The sequence below is a fragment of the Arachis ipaensis genome, chromosome B7 (assembly GCF_059453495.1).
Source record: "Arachis ipaensis isolate K30076 ecotype BB chromosome B7, ASM5945349v1, whole genome shotgun sequence".
NCBI classification, from domain to species: Eukaryota; Viridiplantae; Streptophyta; class Magnoliopsida; order Fabales; family Fabaceae; genus Arachis; species Arachis ipaensis.
In genome coordinates this window covers 130,070,361-130,075,785 of record NC_142442.1, presented here as the reverse complement: position 1 = coordinate 130,075,785, position 5,425 = coordinate 130,070,361, and the positions used below count along the sequence as shown (strand labels likewise).

Genomic DNA, 5,425 nt, shown 5'->3' with positions numbered 1-5,425 from the left:
CGTTTAGACGCTTGTCTCTGCTCTGTGGGCGCTGGACGCCTGGAAGGGGCAGGTAGCTGGCGTTGGACGCCAGTTTTGGGCCTTCTAATTCGAAGCAAAGTATAGACTATTATATATTGCTGGAAAGTTCTAGAAGTCAGCTTTCCAGAGCCGTTGAGAGCACTCTATTTAGACTTCTGTAGCTCTATAAAAGCTCTTCTGAATGCAAGGAGGTCAAATCCGGACAACATCTACGATGCTTTCTCTATTTCTGAATCAGACTTCTGCTCCATCTCCTCAATTTCAGTCAGAAATTACCTGAAATTTTACAAAAACACAAACTCAGTAGAATCCAAAAATGTGAATTTAACACTAAAACCTATAAAAACTTAATAAAAACTAAATAAAATATGCTAAAAACTATATGAAAATGATGTCAAAAAGCGTATAAAATATCCGCTTATCACAACACCAAACTTAAACTGTTACTTGTCCCCAAGCAACCAAAAACACAGTAGGATAAAAAAGAAAATTAAGATACAATAAATTTCTAAGTTTCCAATGAAAGCTTATTTATAATTTAGAAGAGCGAAACTTAGTAGCTTTTTGTTTCTGAATAGTTTTGGCATCTCACTATCCATTGAAACTCAGAATGGTTGGCATCTTTAGGAACTTAGAATCCAGATGATATTATTGACTCTCTTAGTTCAATTCTTTTTTATTCTTGAACACAGCTTTTTAGAGTCTTGGCCGTGACCCTAAGCATCTTGTTTTCCAGTATTACCACCGGATACAATAATACCACAGACATTTTACTGGGTGAACTTTTTTAGATTGTGACTCAGCTTTGCTATAGTCCCTACTCTTGCTTTACTCAATCAATCATCAATCGTCTTCATTAAGGAGAGTAAAGTCTTCCACTTCAGTTTCTTTTTGTTCATTTTGCGCAATTCCTCAATCTCAATCAGTAACAAGGCATCCTGCACCACCCTATCTGCGCGCAATTTCTTTGGGCAACCTAACACACAAAGATGAAAGATCTAGTCAAAGAGCAACGCAACGATGCAGAAGGAATGTGAAGCTTATCAGACGTCAATGATCCACCTGATATTGGACATCGATTGGATGACTTTATATGTTGCATTATTATTCTCTTTTCATAAATATGCTTGCATTCCACACTGCAACAATGAAATAGAAATGAGTAACATGCATAATAACGAAACCTATTAACAAGCTCTTCTACATGCTAGAAAGCATGCATTTCACTGTTAGTTGAAATTTTCTCCCACGTTTCAATTCACATGCCAAACTCACCCTTGTTGGTGTAATCAGAGAGATTTTTCGTAATCTTTTATCCCATCTTGATAGAAAGCAAAACTCATCCTAAAGAGTGAACACTAAACACGATTACTTTTTAGTGCAAACATTCAAAATTTTAGTTAATCTTTTCTTCGAGTCACTTTCCAATTGTTTGTTGTATCTAGATGTTGTATCTTTGGCTTACCTCGGTGCTTACTCAAAGTGCATCCAAAATATAGTTAATCAGCTATCTCAGGAATTTAGTAACACTAAATTCACCATCAAATACAACGAGAAAACCTTGGCCTGCTAAATTCTGAATTTACTATGATATGTTCTCCAAAATCCAGGAGCTGTGACGAACTTCCTAAGTATAAGAGATTTGGCATCCACCTTTGTGGATAACTGAAAGCACAGACTAAATAGAAACTATGGGGGAAAACGAAAGGTGCATCTACAACTTAAAATGTGAATGGCCAAGGTCACCACTCTACCCGACCTATTAACCTAGCTAGTAAAATCAGGTGTCAGTATAAAAAGTTGCACAGTTGCTGATATAGGGGAAGACTGTATTTTACTAAAATATGAATCAGTATTAAGGGACAAATTGTTGTTCTTACAAAAATCACTAAAGATTGTAACTGCAGGTCTACAGCTCATCAACAAAGCTTTTCCCTTATGCCCCGGAGATCATGGTTTGAAATCCTATAAGCAGGATTTTTGAGCAGGATAAGGCAGAACATTTCTACCACAATTTTACCAAGCAAATGGGAGCACAAGTGAGAAAAAAACAGGCCAATGGATACAGGAACATATATAGGCATGTCTTTCTCATTTGGAGTTTCATATAAAGGTTTTAGCCTTTGACTGAAAGCCAGCCCAATCTAAAATAGGAGAGGTGAAGGATAATAAAACAAATGGGCAGGCTGTATCCCATGTCCTAGATAATTCAGCAGGGTAGAATCTAAGCCAATCCCACACTCCACCAGAAACTGGCTTAACATGCTCAATATCCGTTAATGACCATTTTGACGAGCATTTTTTTTTTCATTTGAAACAACAGTTTCAACCAAATACAGATCACACAGTTCCAACTAAGAATTAGTGAATGTTGCACTTGTCTTGTTTCAAAACAATTTTCTAACTCAATACCCTGCCAATTTTTACATTTACTCATCTGTCTAGCAAGTGAGAAAACTAAACATGCATTGATTGCAAATTGACCAAATTTACATATATGTCATGAAATAAACATTGAGGAGGAATCATCAATCATAGTTTATTCAATTAAAATATGTAACTTCAAATACTAACAGAAAAAGATAAAAAATTGGAAACCAACGCGGCATTATATCAAAGGGGTATATGTGGTACCTGCGAACTGGTTCTTCAAGCTCAGTAACAGGTTTTCCAGTCAATGGGCAAGTCATATTCAAAATACTGGATTGGGTACTTGTCATTACAATGTCCCCTCCTGCTCTTCTCCTGGCATTGGCTGCCCTTCATGATGAACTTTCTGAAGACAAAAGATAAATAGCAAGCACATTAGATTATTAGGAAGCAAGAAGAAAAACTCAAATAAGTGTAGGTATGTCATAGTAAAATGCTATAGCATTTATTAAATAAAAAAAATTTCTAACAAAAAAGACCATGGAAACAGAATATTACAAAGCATAATGCAGGTTAGAATGTGGACAAGTATGAGATTATATAATCAAAAGAATGTTGACACTAATATTTATCCAATGGCGGGAAGGTATCCTTCTATTCACAGGTGTCAAACTCTTGTAAGACAAGGATGAGAGCTCATATCATTGCAGGAAACTGTTCTTACCAGACAGACACAAGTCACCTATCCACCTTGGCCAGAAGTTAAAATCATTAAACAGTAAAGAAAACACATAAAATTAGTGGTAGGGTTTCCCAAATCTTCGAACTTAATTACCATTACTCATCTTATGAATAAAATATCTTGAGAGAAATAATAGTTAACTATTTCCAAACTAAGAAAATAGGGAGGTGCATTGACCTCTGATATAAAGACAAACATTTCCATCTAAAGTAAACCAAAACATGCCGCCAGAGGCGATCTTCAAAAGTTACAAGTCAGAAGACAATACCCATACAGCTTCCTTAAATTGGCGAACCAAAGGATTACTATTAGGATCTGAAGTAGTAGACTGGCCCTTCAATTTTGACACTTCATCCTCAAGTAACTTACGAAAATTATTCACCTGTATTTTTAAGCAAGTTAGAATTCAGAGACAATGGTAGGGTTAGATGATAGTAACAGATAATAGCTCATACTTAGTACCCAAAAAAAGGTTCTAAGCATGGAATCCAGAACTCACAACCTCTTCTTTTGGCTGGTATCTGTTTGCAATAGCTTGAACTGCTGATGAAAGATGCACACTATCCTCAGAGAGATCAGCTAACTCCAAAACAGCATCTTACAACTCCTTCACCTGAAGTGAATGGTTACTATTTTGCACTTACCATATTATCAAAATTTCACACTCCAATATATATATATATATATATAAGAAAATGAATGAATTGAAATACCTTATCAGATTCGTTGTGTTTCTCGAATTCAACTGCAATCTCCTTCATTATAGTCATAGTCTTTCGTATATGCTAAAACAAACCCAGTAGAAAGGAAGCAAGTAAACTAATCAAAATTCATAACTAATCTGCAGATATATATCATAAAATGAGCTAACGAAGTACAAAAATTCCAATAGCAAGTTGCAACCTTACTCCTTTTGAGGAAGCAAGGAAGAAAGCAGGGCACGAAATAAAAAAGCGTGCCCTAGAAAACAATCAGAAAATAAATTGAAGCGAGACAAGTGAAGGGAAAGAGGGGGGTTTGAAAATTACAGCAATGAGAGTCTGATCATCAGAACAGAACTGGGTCGCCACGATCCTCATTTGGTCGCCGTGCGAGGATGAAGCCATCAGAAGATTCTAGAAGCTTCTTCAGAAGTGGGAACCCTCTTTCGAGTGTGTGAATTGTGAAAGAAAGGAAGGAAACTTTTGGAGGGAAATTTGTGTTGAAAAGGTCATCATAATCTCTTCACTTGTATGGCCTTTCAGATAGAAGAGAGTAAGAGCAAGTAGTGTGTTTAGTGGGCCCTCAAACATAAGATTTATTTCAATTTCAGCTTTATTGTTATTATTATATTGGATTAAAATTTTTCAGTCAATAGACAAGTGTGAAAACAGTATTGACCAGTTGATGCCTAAATTAACTTGTGTGATCATTCAGATCAGCTTATGCTTTCCAATTTCTACAAATTACTTCTCTTCAATATGGCTTAACTTTGATTTCACTTCCCAGATCTTTGATATCATTGGCTTTGTCTATTGATACCTGAAGTTATTGTATCAAATTTCTCCACAAGAATAGATATTCAGAGAACTTCAAAGCATCGGAAAAATGGATTTTAGATTTGCAGAAGAGCAACGGCAAGATGATTATGCTGCTGAACTCTCATGTTTCTAATTTATCTGTTTGGAGTTGTTTTTTTAAGTCATTTGTTAATCAATAGGATATGAAGAAAATGCAACATATGATAGAGATAAAAAAAAAAAGGGCTGCTACTGTGATGAAACGATTATTTTTCAGCAGGTGATGAAATTGCGTGGACCAATTTGATGGGTGACGTGTGGTAGTAGTGTTTTCACATGCGCAAACAACATCTGGAAGAGTCCTGCTCTTTTCGCAGAAGTTGTAGCAGGTGTTGGAAGTTATATAAAAAATTAGATAGAAATTATGTGTTAATGAAAGTCATTATGATTTTGGGCTTTTTGGTATGAAGGTTTCATGGGATTCTCTTGTTTTTGGTTTGATAAAAGAGGAAAAAAATATTGTGATTGTCGTTTTTTGTTAACGGAAGTCTATTCTTTGTTAACGGGTCACAGTCTATCACATAATTCAATTTGCATAGTAAAAAAAAAAAAGAGTGAAATTTTGTAAAAATTATAGATGTGCATTTATAAATGGTCTTATGAGTACTAAACAATAGAAAAAGAGTTTGGGTTAACTTCAAATTATTTAATAAACCCTTTGAAATAAAATTATCTTTGCATAAAAAATAGAAACTCGTTTACTTATTACAATATTAGATTTGACATTTTAAAA

General features: G+C 35.1%; 1 pseudogene across 1 annotated transcript; it reads right to left on the bottom strand.

Annotated features, from left to right (window-relative positions):
* Nucleotides 1-718: 718 nt before the first annotated feature.
* Nucleotides 719-4,888, bottom strand: LOC107607684 (E3 SUMO-protein ligase MMS21-like; annotated as a pseudogene). Its single transcript, XR_015892034.1, has 7 exons — nucleotides 4,162-4,888; nucleotides 3,847-3,918; nucleotides 3,636-3,746; nucleotides 3,402-3,515; nucleotides 2,656-2,797; nucleotides 1,084-1,160; nucleotides 719-997 (listed from the first exon to the last, which is right to left on the bottom strand). The product of XR_015892034.1 is annotated as an E3 SUMO-protein ligase MMS21-like (transcript).
* Nucleotides 4,889-5,425: the final 537 nt, after the last annotated feature.